We start from the raw sequence: 17573 nt of genomic DNA on the forward strand, positions 1-17573 counted from the left end.
ATCCCAAGGTGGAGATCTTTAATTAAGTGGAATTGGAACCAGACCTCTACCACATGGCCCCGATCTCTAGAGCAGCCAGTCCCTCACCACTCTGGGTCCTTGGCTTTGGCCTTGGCTGCTGGAGTAGCTGCTGGAGTGAGCCCCCCACTGCCTGTGATGCCGCTGCTGCTCAGACTCTGGCCAAGTCTGTCAACGCATGTAGTACCCACAACACAGCTACGGCTGGAGCAGGCCCCCATTGTGGCTCTGGCTCTGGCCCTGCCACTGTCCAGGACCGCTAGAATAAGCACTGTCTGCCACACAGCCCACCCTGGAGCAGTTGAGTAGGCACTGCGTGGCTCTGCTTTGGAGGTGGGTGGGCCTCAGCCTTAGAGGGAACCCTGCTCTCCACACTGCAAACTTCTATCCTCAGAGCCAGACCTCACACCTTCTCCAACTCTTTGCCCCAACCCTAAGTCCCTTCCCACAATCCAAATCCCCTGAGCCTCACTCTGGCCACATGAGCTAACTTTTTTGTACCAATACAGAGATTGTGTGTCTCACATTCCCTCCCTGTGGGTACCCTGTCACGCAGTCGGGCTGAGCCCAAGCTGTGTCCTGGAATCCCTGAAAAACAAATCCTAATATCCTGTTTCTAATTGTCCAGCAGAGGCCCTTTTATTACTGAAACCCAGCCCCTTAATTAACAGAAGCATCTCCACCTCAGCTAAGGTCTATGAGTAGAGTCCCTGATTAACACAAGCCTCGCCTTCTCCAGGCTGGGGCTCCTCAGTGAGGGGTTTGAATCAACAGAAACACAGCCTTCCAGGCTAAGGTCCTGCAAGAAATGTCTTTACTTGGCAAGTGCACAGCCTTCTCGGCTCAAGTCCACAGGTAAGTGTCTAGTTCACCAGTGCACAGCCTTCTCAGCTCAAGACCAATGACAGGGAACTCTTAGCGTGGGCCAGCAAAGGGGTCGGCCCCTGGGTTGGAGGTAGCGGGACCCAGGCCCTCTTCCTCCACTGGGTCCCAAATCAGAGCCCTAAGGGCAGCGAAACAGTCCACTGACCGGGTTGGTATGAACAAGCCAAAACCATTCAAGTATTCCCTCCCTGGGCCACTTTCTTCTATACAGCAGCTGCCCTACCTGGCTAGGGCCACCGAAGAACTCAGTGCCCGTGATGCCACTGGGAGCCCATTGGGGGCTTGTACCTCCAAGAGGCTCTGGAGGAGAGTCTCAGACAAGGGCACCTGTGAGAGTCTCCCCTGGGCATCCCCACAAGGGCCTCTACATTGCCCTCTGTGCCTCTTCCCCCTACCCAACCACCTTTCCCCTGCTCTCCCTTCCCACTTTCCTCTCCCCCTGCCAGTAAAACAAACTTGACTTTTCCCTGCTGAAAGAATGAACTGTGGTTTTCATGTGGGGAATGTAGAAGTGGGGAGGGGCTGGGTAAAGAACCTGGGAGGGAGGAGGAGGCTGGTGAAGAGGTGAGGAAGGGAGAGGTGGGGCTCAAAGATGGGGCTGGAACTGGCGCCTGCCTCTGGTGGCCCCACTGCTTCATGGGCGTGTGCCTCAGCAGCCATGGAATGGCTCCAGGGGAAGAAGCCAGAGGAGCAGGAGCAGCTACAGGATCAGCGGAAACTGTAGCAGGAGTGAGTTTGGGTTGGGGAGGGCCAGCTGCCAGGCCACTGAAGCAGACAACCAAGCAGTTGGCAGCAGCACTATGTCCCAAGCACATTGTCCAGGCCACCTGGAAATATTGAACCTTTCTCTGGCTTGGGTGCCTCCTCCCTGCAGGGTGCCTTGGGATAGCCACTGTGGCAGCAGGAATTTGGACATCGTCACCCCATTGGGAACAATGGAGGGAAGAGAAGAGTTTCCCTGCTATTGGAGAAAGCAGGCCAGGCCAAGGCCCTTTTAGCCACTGGGTCGGTGCAGGCTGGAGCATCCCCCCACCAGTTCTCTGGCCTACCTGCAAAGCTCTCAGCCTTCTCTTGTTTCTGCTTCCCTGTCCATAGCAAGCAGCTAAACAAGGGCATGTCACCAAACCAAACAGCCCTGTGGTTAGAAACCACAACCTTGGTGTTATTAGCACCACTCTCTAACCAACTGCACTCACCAGCCTACAGAAACCTACCTCGTAAGTTGCCCTTTCAGGGGGGCATCGCAGGCAGCTGCAGGGATGTCTCTGCAGCTGCTAAGGGCTCTTCCCTGGCAGAGACACTAGTGACTCACTGTGATGTGGGCTGGCTAGTCCAGATGCTTTGAGGTTTGGTCAAGGTGGCTGGCGGCCAGCATGGCACGTTGAGACCCAGGGCAAAGAGGCAGCCGGAATCTCTTGCTGCCAGCACCTTGCCTCCTGGCTTCTTCCCTGTCAGCAGCAGCCGCAGCCCCTTTCAACCACATGGTCAGGCCAGGAAGGGAGGCAGGAATAGGGCCAAGTAGCGAGTCAGTCTGAGGAAGGCAGGAAAAGCTCATCTTGCTTTGCAGGGCCGCAGGCAACAGCTTCTCTCTTGTGTGCTGCTGAGGAGAAAAATGCACTGAGAGGGACCATAAAAACCAATTTAGATGAGCGCTTAGAGGTGGGCACCTGTTAGCGCCATGGGGGCAATAGTTGGAGTCTTGCAGCTGCTGGAACCACACATGAGAACATCAGGGGAAGCAGCAAGCTCCAGCCAGTTGTAAGTTCCAGGGCTCCTCCGAACCAGAGACTGAGCTCCAGGTGCGTCAGACAACCATCAGGAGGCACAAAATTCTCTCTGGGGAGCCTGTGGAAAAGGAAGTCAAAGCACAGGAACTGGAAGGGCTTACACTTGTCAGAAAAGAGCGTAGCTGTTGCACAAGAAGCCCTGTCTTCTGACGCCGTACTGTAAATCTCCTTGCGCAAGAGTAGGTGGGCGGTATGGATGCTCTGAGGATTCTTGCACAAGAACAGCCATTCTTGAGCAAGAGCCCTCCAGTGTAAACCTAGCCTTTGTGTGTTAGGCAAATGTGAGAACCACTATGCCACAGAAACACCTATAAATCCATTTTCTGATGGACTTAAACTTGGACAAATATTCCACAAGGTTCTCCGATAGGTTCCTGGCCTCACTCATCTCTCTTCCCCAGGCTGGCACCAAGACTCTTGGTCACTGGAGGCAAAAAAAAAGACTTGTCAGGCAGTGGCGAACACTTGGCTCCTGATACCCTGTAATGGGGTGTGAGAAGGCTTTTTGGCACCCAGCCTGGCTAGCTCAGTTGGTAGAGCATGAGACTCTTAATCTCAGGGTCATGGGTTCAAGCCCCATGCTGGGTGATTCCCTTCTTCAAGTCACATTCTCAGTTTGCAAACAATTCACTTGCAGCTTTCATCAGGGTTTTAGAAAGAAAAAGTCTAGTCCTGGGGTTCAGCTTTAGGAGAACCAACTGCAGTTTCCATCTTCTGAGGAGAAGGGAAGAGGATTTTCTTCTCCCCGGTTCTAGCCACATCAACCCAGGGAGGAGAAAAATAACCCTCTGCCTGCTGATTGTCCCTGTCAGCTTCTGTAGCTTCACCTCCTGCCACAGCAGCTCCAGCTTTGAGCTACAAATCTCAAGGGGCTGGTGAGGAAATGAGGAGCTGGCAGCTTGGGTTAGTGGCTTCCCTGAGAACAAGAGGTGGAGTGTTCACAAGGTGCATTCCCCTCCCCTGCAGAGCAGGGTGTAGGAAAGAGCCAGGAACAGAACAGGCAGCCAAGTTCCACCCCTATTGAGTTATGTTTCTGTGGTGTAGTGGTCATCACATTTGTTTAACATGCACAAGGTCCCTGGTTCAAAACCAGGCAGAAACACAGGGTCTTCTCTTATTGCTGCTCCCCTGAGTGGCCAGGTAAGTGCAGCTCCTGCTGCCAGGCCTGTGCCTGAGATGAGCCCAAATCCCATGTGATAGGGGAGTGACATCAGCTGAGAATGCCCCTTGGTGCCAGCCTGGGGAAGCCAGATGGGTCAGGCTGGAGGCTTGTGGCTTGGCCTCCCCTGCCCTTGGAGGCTGGCGTATGGGGTTCGCTCTTCCCGCTGTCTCCCTTGTGTGACTGGCCCAAGGAGGAAATGAGGCAGGAATGGGGCAGAGGAGGGAAGCCAAGCTGAGGGGGGCAGGGCACGAGCTCAGCACCTCTGTGGGATTCAGTGGGGTGAGCAGAGCCCCTCCCCTCCATTCTGCCAAAGCCTTTGGGGTGGGGCCGACTGTGGGGAGGCAGAGTCCTGTGCCTGTCCCAGGGAATCCCAGGGATGCTCCTTGCAGCCCAGGAGAAGAAGTCGGAAGGAAAACAAGTAAAGCAGGTCCCCGTGGGAATGACCTGGGGCACCAGTTTGGCCCAGTTGAGTGAGGGGTGGTTGGCTCAGGTCCCATGGTGTCAAGGGCAGCGCTCAGGACTCTGAATCCTGCAATCTGAACCCTAACCTCCTCCCCCACTTCCTAGTTGCTCTCCCCAAAAACCAGCCACACTGGGGCAGAGAGCTGCTGGACACTAGCCCTCCTGGGCCAGGCAGTGCCAGAACACTGGAGGCAGGGGGCAGGTGGGGCAGAATTAGCTCCATTGGAAAAGTGCTGCCTTTGTGCCCGAGAGGGAGCTTTCCCAATCTCCACTGGTATTTCCTAGGGCTCTGTGTAGGGGATTGGGCTTGGCCATCTTCTCCGCTGGAAATGCCTCTTCTTTGGTAAGCAGCTCCCAGGAGCTCATGGAACTTCTTCTTCTTCTTGGGAATGGGGCAAGCAAGGGGCGACGGGACAGGGGTTTATGTGATGATGACAGGGGTGCAGAAATTATTTTTTCTCCTACTAAAGAACCAGGGTGACAGAATGAAACTGGTAAGTAATCAAGTTAAAAATAGACCAAAAGGAAGCATTTTGCACCCAGTGGAACTCCTTGCCAGAGGATGTTGCAAAAGTGAAATCTGCAAGAAGGCCCAAAACAAAACTGGATAATTTAATGCAGGAAAAGTCAATCAGTGGCATTTAACTGGGATGGACAGGGCAGGTGTCCCTAGCTGGTGTATTCTAGAAGCTGGGAATGGGAGATGGGAAGGATCACTTAATAACTGTCTGTCCTGAGGATTGAAATTGGCTGCTGTTGTGAGACAGGATCCTGAGCTAGTTGGGCAACTGGCATGGCCCCGTCTGGCTGCTTCGATGTTCTGTTTGGCTGTTCTCGTCCCTCTGGACAAGGGACAATGGTCCCTCCCATCCTGATGTGGACAGAAAATGGCTGGCAAAAAGCTAGTGTAGGTGAGCAAAGAGGTATGTTTCATGTGTCCCTGATGGTCTAGTGGTTAGGATCCAGCACTCTCACTGCTGTGGCCTGGGTTCGATTCCCAGTCAGGGAATGTAGCCTTAATCTTCACATGACAACTGCCTAGCCATTTTTCTCACTATCGCATGTTACAGCAGCTGTGACCCAAGAGGTTACTTCAGGATCCTTCCCTCCTCTCCCTCACTGCTAAGACAGCACTTGCCATTTTCAGAAGGGGCAGAGCTGGTGACTCAAACTGCCCCTCCCCTCTCCCATGTGGGCAGCCCTGCAGGAAGCTCCGTGGCACACACAGCACTAGCCCAGCGCAGTGTCAGGTGGGCACAAGATCCATTGGTTCAGTTTGGTTGTTGAAGGAGACAACACGGAACTGGCTCCAGCCCCCACTCAGTAACCTGGGGAAATGACCCACCAGGCCTGGGCCCCTCGGAGAGGCAACGATTCCCCACTGGCCAGGGCAGAGCCTCCCTCTGACACAGTCATGGAGCCTTCTCCCCCTGGTCCTGCCTCCCCCTTCACGCAGCTCTCACTGCTCGGTGCTGCCAGGGAGGGGCCTCACTGCTGATCAGTGTTCCTGTTCCTGGAGCAGGTGAGTTTCATCTTGTGCACCAATATTGAGTCTGTGGGCGCCTGTTCGGGGGTGAGCCCCCACAGCGTCTGCCAGTTACTAACAAATATCTTAGCTACAAGTTATGGGAGAAAGACACTAACCCAAGGGATAATTAACACTGGGCTGCGGCTAGTCTCTGCCTCCCACAGGGCCACTAGGGAACAGATGAAGAACAAGGCATGAAGCAGATCCAAGAGGCTGGCTAAGTCCAGTGTGAGAAGCACATGGAAAAAGACCCAAAGGCAGGTGAGAGAACAGACATCAGGATCAGGACCAGAGTAGCACATGTAAAACCAGGAACTCAAGAAAAGCCAGGACAGGATTATGAAGTGAAATCCCTCCTCCTCTCTACTTCAAAACTAATTTTGAACTTTTTGACAGTAGCCAACCATTCAGCTTGTGCTCTCTTCCTTCAGCTTCCCAACAAGAAAGAAGGAACAACCATCAACAGCAGACAACAATTACATCAAAGCAACACTATCCACTTGCTTCATGCTCAGAAGAAAACACTATCACTCCTTCTCATGGCTAGCAAGACCAACCACTTTCAACAGCATTTCTCTAACTACCAACTATAGAAATGATCTCTGAAAGTACAATCTTAACAGCAGCCTCCTTGCTACACACTCACCCTCATGTGCATTCACTTTCTCCTCATGAGGGATGTTTTCACACAACACTTAGAAAACTAAAGAACAGAAATAATCTCAGCAAAGTGCTTGTCCCATTCAAACACACTCCACCAGGTTTAAAAATCTGCATATTAGAATATGCTCCGTGTCCCTGTTTACAGAAACACGCCTCCTGATTAGCATGTGGAGCACCTGGCAGCCAATCAAAATCTCCTGCTGTTTCTTCCTGAAACTGCAGTTCCTGGGGCTCCTCTAAGTCAGTGGTAACAAACTGTCAGTCTGCAGACCAGCAAGGGGCCAAGAACCCCTGCCTGCCGGGCTGAGGTGGAAAATAACTAAGTAGAAATACTTGATCACACTGCTCAAGACCTTTTTTGGGTATTTGTACTTTACTCAAGTTATTTATTTTTGTCGCACTTTGATTTTTATTCAAGTTATTTTATTTTTTAGACAATATTGTACTTTTTACTCCACTCCCATTTCCAGAGGCACTGGGTTACTCACGACTCGCATCGTTCTGCTTTGCTAAAGCCCAGCTGCATGTGCAAGCACCAGTCATCCAAGAAATAGCCAGTCCACAAGCACAATGCCCCTGCCAAGGAAGAAGCCTTTTAATAGCTGCTCCAACACCTTGTCATTCAAACCCAGTATCCCTGCAGGCCCTGCCAGCCTGAGACCTGAGCGAGCAGGGCGGCTGCCCAGGGCTCCGTGCTGAGGGGGTGATATGAGCAGTCTCATGTGACCTTACCTGGGGCCAGGCAGCTAAACAGGAGGGAACCCAGCAGCCGGGGTCAGGGGGGACAGAGGCACTTACTTGTGTCGGGTGAATCCTCTGCCCTTGTGGGAACAGCAGCAGGGTGGGTGGGTGCCGGGGGTAGGGGCTCCCCATTCCCCCTGGGACAGAGGCCCCTGTGGAAGCCCTGTGGGGGGGTGGGGCAGGCTGTACTGGAAGATGCTGGGGGTGGGTGGCTGAGGGGGGTGGGGATTGAAGAAGCGTCTGTGTGGGCACTTGGGCAGCCAGCTCGTCAGTGAGCAGCAGAGCACACGGGCCCGTCACCCCACAGCCGAGCCCACAGCTGCTCTCCCAGGGCTGTACCCGACCAGCCTGCACTGCTGCCAGCCCGGGCTCAGCCCTGCAGCGACCTGCCCAGCTGCCTCCCTCCCAGGGGCTGCAGACATGTCTGCTGGGGTAGAGAGGAGGGACGTGTCTGCCCAGCCAATGTGAGGAGTGCGCCTTTGGGACAGAGAATTTCTGTCCTATCTCCCTATTTCTTGTCTGGCCCCAGTGTCCTAATGGACAAGGCACTGGCTTCTGAAGCCAGGGGTTGTGGGTTCAAGTCCCACCTGTGGTATAAAACTGTGACCTTCTGAGGATAGATTGGAAGCATTGGCTTGCTTTTTTCCCCATGAGAAATGGTTTCCCAAGAAATGCCACATCCCATAGGACAGCAGGTGTCTAGTCCCACCAGCTCCAGGAGTGACTCAGACAGAGCGAGCGGGCTGGAGCAGAGCAGGGTCTGTCTGGTGACAGGGCAGAGGCTCAGTAGGTGCAAGGGGGGAGCTACTTTGGCCTGGCCCTTTTCCAAAGCCCTTGAGCATGGGGCTGGCATTGGGGGAAAGTTCCCTCAGCGATGGAATGAGGGGGCTGTGCTGGGCAAGGAAGGCGCCATTCTCCCTGCTCTTGCCCCCAGATGATATGGCTGCCAGGCCTGGATGCAGGCAGACTGGCAGTTGCTGCACCAACACAGGGGCAGGAGGCCCCACTGATGGGGGGAGGCAGCCCACCAGCAGGTACAAGGCTGGGCCAGCATATGCGGGGAGCTGTTCGACTACATTTCCCTGCTGACATGGAGCTGGGTTGCCAGGTGTCCAGTTCTTAACTAGACAGTCCAGCATTTGAACTTTCTGTTCAGGAAACAAACTGAGAAAATGGAAATAGAAATGTCCGGTATTTTCTAAATAACAATAATGTCGATTGTGATGTCATGTCAAGTGTGTCCCGTATTTTTGTAGAAACCATCTGGCAGCCCTACATGGAGCCCAGGTGACAGGACACCTCCCAGTACTCACTGCTGCTAGCAACACCCTCACAGCACTCCTCACCGCTCTTTTCTAACAGGTGTAAGTCCTCCTGCGCAAGAGGGCAGTGTGGATGTGGGACAAGGGTTTCTTGCCCTATAGCTAAAATGGCCATCGGAGCTTTTTTGCACAGGAGAGCATCCACACTGCCATGGATCCTCTTGCACAAAAGCACATGGCAAGATGCCGCCAAACATAGCCAAAGGGACCTTCAGAAACAAAGTCCAGTCCTCTGCCCTCATAGCAGGGCAAATCACCATCCAGATGGATGTCTGTCCAAAACAGGAAACTACCCGGAGTGGGGTTTGAACCCACACAGACAAACATCTATTGGATTTTAAATCCAACACCTTAACCACTCAGCCACCCTGGTGACCGACGAAATGCTAGACGTGTGCAAGTTCTCTCTCCAAATAGTCCAGGTACTCGCTCTCAGAGCATCTTCCCGGCCCATCCCTGTGCCAGGGCTTCCCACCGATAGGGTGAGAGAGCCACCCCTTCCCCCCCAGTGAGGAGGAAAGCAGGGAAAAGGGAAACCAAACAAGACAAAACCCAACGTCCCCAGGGATTCGGAGGGACAAAGGCCTGGTGGGGAAAATACCCCGCCCCCCACATTCACCGGGCTATGTCTACACTCCCAGCTTCTTGCACGAGAAATATGCAAATAAGCCTAAGTGTGGAATATCATGGAGCTTCATTTACATACTTAACGAGCCACCATTTTTGCAGAAGATGCTCTTGTGCCAGAAGGAGCTGTCTACACTGCCCCTTCTTGTGCAAGAAAACCCCTCGGCTACGTCTACACTGGCCCCTTTTCCGGAAGGGGCATGTAAATTTCACTAGTCGTCGTAGGGAAATCCGCGGGGGATTTAAATATCCCCCGCGGCATTTAAATAAAAATGTCCGCCGCTTTTTTCCGGCTTTTAAAAAAGAGCGTCTAGACTGGCCCCGATCCTCCGGAAAAAGTGCCCTTTTCCGGAGGCTCTTCTGTAGACAGAGCCCTAGTGTTTTCCCTGCCTTGCATTTGGCCAGCCCCCATGGATCAGGCCAGTGATTAGTAACCTTTTTTTTTATACCATGGAGAGCCAAACCCATTCACAAACTTTTGCCAGACTGGTAACATCACATTTACATATCTGCATTTCCATTATGCAAATAACAAATCTGCAAATATGGAAATAAACTGTTGCCAGTCCCTACAGATCAGTGTTTGCAGATATCTACACTTAAAAAAATTCACAGAAGAAATTCCCCTCAGGCTGCTGGAGGGGGCAGCTCCTCCCCCGGGGGGACTGGAGCCTGCAGAGGGAGGGGCGCAGGGAGAGGCACCCACAGAGGCAGGGGGCATTTGGGACACCCTGGTTATAAACTTCAGAAACTTTGTCAGGGGCAGAGGAGTTGGTGCCCCCAAGTGCCACCACCAGGCACCTCTGCCCCCCCCTCCTGCCCGATGGGGGTGGGGGAGCTGCCATGGTATCTCCCCCCTTCCTTCTGTGCAAGCCCTGCCCTGTGTCTCCCCCTCCCACAGCCAGGCTGCTCTTGCTCCCCCTGTCTCCTCCCAACCTCCCCTGCCCCCTTTCCCTTCCTGTGACCCCCCCAAGTTTCCCTCCATTGCACCCCTGCTCCCAGCCATCCCCTGACTGGCATGATCCCCCCAACCTCCCTTCAGCACCTCCTGCCTCCCCATCCTGCCCCACCTCACACATCCCTGTTCCCCTTCACCTCTCTTATCTGCCCCACCCCACTTGATCCCCCTCCCCACCCTCTCTGGGATGGTTCCCCCCGCCCCGCACGAGCTGGTAGCAGCTTCCCTGGCCCCAGCTGGGATCACAGCCCCCTCTGCTGAGAGCAGCTCTGGGCCAGATCCTCCCACTGCAGCCCTGGGGGGTCTGCTCTCTGGGAAGGGGAGGGGGGGTCTCTTTTACCTGCCCCCCCACCGAGCGCTGCCCACCCTGGGGCGGGGGCTGGGCCGGGCAGGGACTGGCCAGGCTGGGGGCTCTGCCGTGGGAAAGGTTCCCAGGGAGCAGCTTTCTACATCCCACCGGCCCTGCAGGAGATTCCCCCTCCTGGCTGCAGCCCGGGCTCTGGGGGCCCAGCAGTGCTGCACCCAATGCTGGGGCTCAGGGGATCTGCTCGGAGCCTGCCCCCAAAGGTCCTGCAAGCAGAGGGCAGGAAAGGAGCCAGGCTGAGGCTTTGCAGGGAGCAGGCCGGGGACCTGCAGGAGGAGGCTCCAGCGAGCACAGAGCCTGCGCAGGGCCAGCCTGCTGGGAGGGGAGCAGGAGCATCCAGCACCATTCAGGCCAGCGGCAGCCGACACCGGGGAGCTCTGAGACTCCAGGGCAAAGGCCTCCAGCCCCCAGCCCCTGGGATTAGGTGGCCCCGGAACCAGGCCCCGTGGAGTAGCATTGTGGCCGGGGGGCTCTGACCCACAGGGGGGCTGGCCCCATAGCCAGGGCCTGGGAGTCTGGTCAGCAAGTGAGACTCGCCCGTCAGTCCAAGCTGCTCTGTCCCGGCTGCCGTTCCTGCCTGTTCCGTGCCAGCACCGCATGCAGACCAGCGGGGCAGGACGGGGGGTGTCGGTGGGGCCCTGCTCTCAGTCCGTCCCTCACAGGCCCTGTGGGCTGCTCGAGGGCTGAGCCCGTCGCCCAGGCCTGGCGCGGGGATGGAACATGGGGCACGTTTCCCCCTGTGAGCGTGTGCGGGGGCAGGAGGGAGCCACATGGGCCCGGCTGGAGGTTTTGTGCTGGGGCTGGAGGCTTGAGCCCGAGCTGTCGGCCTCAGCGGGACTTGCTCCTCCCCCCTCTCCTGCCTTGCTGCCTCCTTTGGCCGCAGCGCTCAGGGGCAGCCGGGAGAGCCGGCACCAAGGGCAGAGGAGGCCGAGGCACAAGCCCCTCAGAGGGGACAGGCCTGAGGCCTCTGGCTTGCCCAGGCTCACGCCAAGGGGGTTTCTGTGGTGCCGGGCGGGGGAGGGAGGCCAGGCCCAGGCCGGTGGGAGAAGGGGCAGCGCATGCCAGGGCAGCAAGGGGAGCTGCAGGGAGCGAGACGCGGCGTTTCTGCCTGGATCACTCAAGGGTCCTTCTGCGGGTGAAGCGCCTGTGACACCCCTGTGCTGCTGGGTTCCTCTGCCCCGCCCCTGGGAGGCCGGCCCCATGGGGGGGGCTCTCGCCCTGACACTCATCCAAGGGCCACCTGGGCAAAGCAGCCTGCCCCAGGCACCTTCCATAGCTCAGCTGGCAGAGCAGAGGCCTGTAGCGGGTGCTTGGCAAGTGTCCTTAGGTTGCTGATTCAACTCCAGCTGAAAGGAGAGATTCTTCTCCCTCCCCCTGGCTGCAGGCCCGGCCTTAGGACCAGGCGGCTGCCTTGGGTCTGTCCCTTTGGAGCCTGGTGCTACAATTGACAAACAGGTTTTGGGTACCAGCTGCCAATCAAATGTCTTGGGCTGCACAGACCTTGAGTGCAATTTTACAGGTGCTTTCAAGGAGGGCACCATGGCTTAGTTGGTTAAAGCACTTGCCTCGTAAGCAGGGGATCCTGGGTTCAACTCCCAGTGGTGCCTTGTTGGCAAGTCAATGGGTCTTTTCTTCCCACCATTTTTCAACATGTATCTGGAGTTGGTTTTACCTTCAGCTGAGCTTGGTGGTGCCCTCACAGTGTGAGTAGGATAATAGCAAAGAGCAGGAGGTGCCCTAGGGGTTTGATTTAGAGAGGCTTAGCTAGACTTGCTAAATCAAGCTCTGGAAGATGGATTGCAGCAGCAATCTCCATCTGAGTGAAGACATGGCCTAATGGTGCAATTAGTTAGATGCCGACACTAACAGCCTCACTGCAGGTAACTCACAGAGGCTACATCTACACTAAGGCTGTGTCTAGACTGCATCCCTTTTCCGGAAAAGGGATGCAAATTAGACACATCGCAATTGCTAATGATGCGGGGATTTAAATCCCCCCCACACTTCATTTGCATAAAAATGGCTTCTGCTTTTTTCTGGCTCGGAGCTTTGCCGGATCTTTCAGAAAATAAACCCTTAAAATAAGGATTAAGGGATCTTTTGGAAAAGGTTTTATTTTCTGAAAGAGCCGCATCTAGACTGGTGCTTTTTTCCAGCAAAGCTCTGAGCCTGCGTGTTGCACAGCACTGGTAGGAGACATGGAGGGTCTATTGGCACCTGCAGCCTCTCAGAACAACCCCCAAGTACCAACCCTTCCCTCCACCCTTACTGGGGTCTGCTGGGAATTGCCTGGATGCCAGCCCACCCCAGTGTCAGCCTAAGGATTGACTAGTCTGTAAAAGCTGCATCCTGGAAATGAGGAAGCACCTAAAGCAACTCTGGTGGGATTTGAACCCACAACCTTTGAATGTCTAACTGGGCTCACATTAACCAATGCAGCTTAGAAGCCCAACATGCTTTCCATTGCACCACAGAGCCAGATAGACTGTTAGCATTGATATCTCCACTCTCTGCTTTGCAGCATGGCAATTGCTGGGGGAAAAGAAAGGGGAGCCAGGTCTGTCTCTTTTGGGAGAGCAGGTAGGAAGAGGGAGGGGCCACTGAGCCTCCAACACTGAAAACTAGGAAGCAGGACAAAGCTGCAGTTGGAGAACATGAGCATCAATCCCACTACTATTTGTACACAAAGCAAGGGGTTTCCCATTTCAGTTAACTCCCTGCATATGAGCACCTCACCTGCCCCACCCACCTTGTTCTAGACCCCACAAGGTCTCTGTGGCGGCCTGAGGCTCCTTTCTGAAAGGGCCACTTGTGGGACTGTCACATTACTGAATTGGAGGGAAGCAGCCAGATCGCTGCTGCACCCCTAGGTGGGGGTGATGGCCCCAGAAATTGGTATGAAAGGGAGCCATGTGGGGTATTGAATGGGAGCTTGTTGTTTTCTGATACTGTGTACACTGTTTATGTGAGTATATAATGTCTATGTGTGTAGGTAGGAATCTGTAATCTGTGTGGAAGCTGAATATTTCTGTGAATGTGGTTGAGCATTGCTATGGACAGGCTGAGTAGCGAAGCCCTGTGGGACAATGGCCCTTGATGGCCCAAAGACACACCTAAAGCATGAGGGCGGAGACCTAAGAGCGGCCAGCAGAGAGAGGCTGAGGACCAGGTGACCGGCTGAGACCAGAAGAGGCCAGGAAAGGGGTATAAAGAGGCCATGTGGTCGATGCCATTTTGTTCTCAGCTCAGCACTTCATCCCAGAGGCAGCACTGCAGGGATTGAAGAGCCTGGAAGACCTGTGAACCCATCCTGATGATAGGATGTGCAATAAGAACTTTTAAACCAGCAGCTGCAACACCTCTGCTAGAGCCTGCATCGAGAACTGGGAGATTCGGTGCATGTAACGTACTGTACTTTAATAACCTTACTCTCAGGCTTTTCTTTCTTGTAATAATAAACCTTTAGAAGTTAGATGCTAAAGGATTGGCCCAGCGTGATTTGTGGGTAAGGTCCAGAGGGTAAATTGACCAGGGATCTGTGGCTGGTTTCTTGGAACCGGACAGAACTTGTTCGGGGTAGGTGGGATTGGGTGTTAGGAGCCCCCACCTGTGTATGAGGCCCGGGGCCATCTGGGGCACGGATATTGCTGGGGTATCGGAGGGGTTTTGCTCGTGAGGCTTCAGGCAGGCTGCTGAAGCGCTCTGTGGGACTGGTTTGTGGCCTGTGTGGAGAGGTCACCAGTCGGGGGCTGTAAGTAGCCCCGGATTCGAGCAGTTCGCCCTGAGCGGACGCCCTCAGCTGTGCCCAGACACGGCCCGGTCCGTCACAGGGACTGACACCCGTGGGCCAGCTAGCTTGGAGGTTTAGGTCGTGGTGCTCGTATCACACAGACGCGTCTCAAGAGCAAGCCCCTTGTTTCAAACGATAACGGGCTCGCTATTCCAACGTCCCTGCAAACCTCATGGCAGGAGGTGTGAGGGGCATTTTGGAATAGTGATTTATTTGGAAATAAGTGCTGTGTAGTCAGGACCGAATTACAAAATAAGCTGTTTCAAAATTGACTCAAAATAAGCTACCCAATTGCATCACTTATTTTGAGCTATGGGACACACCCCTAGTGAGTTAGAGCCCAGCTCTGCCCCCAGCTCCCTGCTCCACGCACCCACGTACTGAGTCCCTCGCTGCCATGGGGCTGTTTGCATTGGCTTCTTCTCTCTGTAGCCAGGCTTCAGCCAGGACTGAGACTCAGGCAGGAGAATGTGACCCAGCTCCCTGCACCTGGGCCCTGCATTTCTCATCCCTTCAGACACACTTGTTAGTGGAGGAATAAATCACAGTCACATGAGTGTAGATTATGAAATGTTGTTGTTGCCTTGGAAATTCCCCACAGACCTTCCCCTGGAGGTCCCGGGCAGCCCACTCACACTACACAGCTTACTTGGAGGTGAGGGTGATGTGTAGACGCATCCACCCTGTTGAGGACCAGCCTGCTGGGGGGAGGTTCTGGCCACTTCCTTTCCTTGTCTCTTTCAGGCTGTCTGTCTCAGACTGTGTCTACATTCCAGAGCTGTGTCTACACTGCTGGCTTTTTGCGCAAGAGCAGATGTTCTTGCCCAAAAACTTGCAGAGCGTCTACAGTGCAGGCACGTTCTTGCACATATAAATGTATAGTACAGCATCAGAAAACAGGGCTTCTTGCACAAGAGTTATTCCTCTCCCCACGAGAAATAAGCCCTCTTGTGCAAGAACTCATCCACAAGGAGGCAGTGAGGAGAGCCAACAGGGGTTTCTTGCTCAAGAAAGCCCTATGGCTAAAATGGCCATCAGAGCTTTCCTGCGCAGGAGAACGTCCACACTGCCATGGGCGCTCTTGCAGAAAAGCACTTCTCTTGTGCAAAAGCACATGGGAGTGTGGACACACTGTTGTGCAAGACCTTTTGCACAAAACAGTTCTTGAGCAAGAAGTCTGCAGGGTAGATGTAGCCAGCCCCTCTCTCCAGGGAACTGCAGCCCCTCGGACCAGGCAGCTGCTCCCGGCATTCAGGAGGCACCAGGCTGAGAAGAAACCGTCTGACATGGTGCTGCCAGGGAGGGGCCTCACCGCTAGTCACTCTTCCTGGTCCAGGAGCAGAGCAAGTTTTACCCTGGACACCGATATTGAGGGAGTGTGCCCCTGTTTGTGTGTGAGCCCCCATTGGCTCCTACTGGGGGGTGGAGGGTCCCCTGGTGCCATAGCTCCTCCTGCGGAGGGGTGGAGGGACCCCATGTCCAGTATTTCCTGCTGGGGAGAAGTAGAGGTACCCCATTCCCTATAGCTCCTACCAGGGGGGACCCTGACCCCTTATCTCCAGATGTGGTTTCAGTTTTTCCCTGGCGGGATGCTCCAGACATGAGGGATGCCAGCGCACTGGCCCAGCCCGGGCCGGCAGTGATGGTTTTTACGCATGCAGGGAAATGCCCTGGCTTCTCCCCCTCACAGAGCTGCTGCCTCTCCGGGAGGCGGATGAACTGCGAGTGCAGGACAGCTCCCTGCCAGCAGGGACAGCAGCCAAGGCACCAAATATCGCTGGGTCTGCAGCCAGTGCTGGGAACTGGGCAGGGAAAAGGAGGCTTTTGTGTCACACACGTCTCAGGCAGGACGGACCCTCACTGAGCCCAGACTGTGACTGGTCCTAGCCAGGAATGTGCCTGGGGCTGGTTTTTGACACCCCATGGCCGTGTCTACACTGGGCGTAAGAGCGACGCTGCCGCGGTCAATGTTCCGGGCTCTAGGGAAGACCGGCTGATTGGAACTGAGCTGTGCAGAGTCTTGTAAAGGGAACTACAATTTCTCTGGATATTTGCCAAGTTTTATATGTGGGTTTAGCAGAAGGGATGTTTTGGGCTCTGGAACAAGATGGGTGGGGCAGGAAAACTCTTCCCATGCAGGGGAATTAGCTCAAGTGGTAGAGCGCTTGCTTTGCATGTGAGAGGCAGTGGGATCGATACCCACATTCTCCATGGATAGATGTTTGCTACTTCCTCTTTTCCACAGGCAGAGCCAGCCAGGGGCTAAGTGCTTCCAGGGGCTCCTTCCCTCTTCCCATAAGGAAATGGGCTGATTTCCGCAGGGCAGGGGGTGTCATGTTTGCCTCACAGGGAGCAGTTCCCTGGCTAAAATCAGGCAGGCGAAGTCCAGCCTGTAACACCCATTGGAAGGGATTCACCTGCCTGGGGAGGGTGGGAACAGACCAGCACTTGGGAGCTTGGCTGCCAGCTGCTTAGCACATCTGGACACAGAAGAATCCCAAGACTTGGTTCTGCCAGGCTCCAGTTTCCCCTCTTCTGTTTCTTTTCAGATCCCTGCAAACTGCCTCCCAGCTGTGGGTGAGGCTGAGTGTGTGTGAAACCAGCTGCGCTTTGGATGATTTTGTTAATTGTTTAAAAAGGCGTCAGGCATGTCCCCTTTAACCTCACTCAAAGACTCCTGAGAAGTCTGTCTCCTGTGTCCATCTCCGCCTCAGGCCAAGTTTTCGCATGTTTCATATCGATGGAAACTCCTCCTCCCTTTTTCCCTGCCAGTCCTTCCTGAGCAAGCTCTATCCTTCTGTGCCAATATTCCAATAAAGTGTATTATCCCACCACGTCCCTGTGATACCAACTTCTTCCTGCTCATTACCCATCATTTCCATGTGTCTATACGAGCATCTAAGACACAGATTAGATTTTGCTTCCCAGTGGTCCCTCGTCCCTCATTTATCTCTGCGGTTACAGCCCCTGCTCCCTCCCATTTCTGGCCCATCTCCCAGGTGTCCATGTGATTCACTTACCTGTGGGATTTGGTCAACCGGCCCCCATCAAATCTAGTTTAAAGCCTCCTCACTAGGTTAGCCAGTCTGCACCCAGATACTCTTCCCTTCCTTGACAGGTGAACCCCAACCCTGCTGAGCAGCCCTTTCTGCAACAGCATCCCATGGGCAAGGAGGCCAAAGCCTCCTGCCCACGGAACTGTAGCTTTCTGTGCCCAGGAGGCCAGAAACCGCCTGGACTCCATGGCTGGAGGGAAATGGGGAATG

The 17573-nt window shown here is 54.7% G+C and overlaps 8 non-coding genes across 8 annotated transcripts; 5 read left to right on the forward strand and 3 right to left on the reverse strand.

Moving 5' to 3' along the window:
* The first annotated feature begins 3205 nt into the window (after nt 1-3205).
* Nucleotides 3206-3278, forward strand: TRNAK-CUU (transfer RNA lysine (anticodon CUU)). Its single transcript has one exon. It is a non-coding gene; the product is annotated as a tRNA-Lys (tRNA).
* Nucleotides 3279-3719: 441 nt separating this feature from the next.
* Nucleotides 3720-3792, forward strand: TRNAV-AAC (transfer RNA valine (anticodon AAC)). Its single transcript has one exon. It is a non-coding gene; the product is annotated as a tRNA-Val (tRNA).
* Nucleotides 3793-5251: 1459 nt separating this feature from the next.
* On the forward strand, nt 5252-5323 carry TRNAE-CUC (transfer RNA glutamic acid (anticodon CUC)). The gene has a single exon. It is a non-coding gene; the product is annotated as a tRNA-Glu (tRNA).
* Nucleotides 5324-6244: 921 nt separating this feature from the next.
* LOC142826110 (small nucleolar RNA U3) lies at nt 6245-6460 on the reverse strand. The gene has a single exon (XR_012900378.1). It is a non-coding gene; the product is annotated as a small nucleolar RNA U3 (small nucleolar RNA).
* A 1308-nt stretch (nt 6461-7768) lies between these two features.
* On the forward strand, nt 7769-7841 carry TRNAQ-CUG (transfer RNA glutamine (anticodon CUG)). The gene has a single exon. It is a non-coding gene; the product is annotated as a tRNA-Gln (tRNA).
* A 1017-nt stretch (nt 7842-8858) lies between these two features.
* TRNAL-UAA (transfer RNA leucine (anticodon UAA)) lies at nt 8859-8941 on the reverse strand. The gene has a single exon. It is a non-coding gene; the product is annotated as a tRNA-Leu (tRNA).
* A 3109-nt stretch (nt 8942-12050) lies between these two features.
* Nucleotides 12051-12124, forward strand: TRNAT-CGU (transfer RNA threonine (anticodon CGU)). Its single transcript has one exon. It is a non-coding gene; the product is annotated as a tRNA-Thr (tRNA).
* Nucleotides 12125-12890: 766 nt separating this feature from the next.
* Nucleotides 12891-12995, reverse strand: TRNAR-UCU (transfer RNA arginine (anticodon UCU)). The gene is made up of 2 exons: nt 12959-12995; nt 12891-12926 (listed from the first exon to the last, which is right to left on the reverse strand). It is a non-coding gene; the product is annotated as a tRNA-Arg (tRNA).
* Nucleotides 12996-17573: the final 4578 nt, after the last annotated feature.

Source organism: Pelodiscus sinensis, unplaced genomic scaffold, assembly GCF_049634645.1.
Source record: "Pelodiscus sinensis isolate JC-2024 unplaced genomic scaffold, ASM4963464v1 ctg46, whole genome shotgun sequence".
Lineage (NCBI taxonomy): Eukaryota > Metazoa > Chordata > Testudines > Trionychidae > Pelodiscus > Pelodiscus sinensis.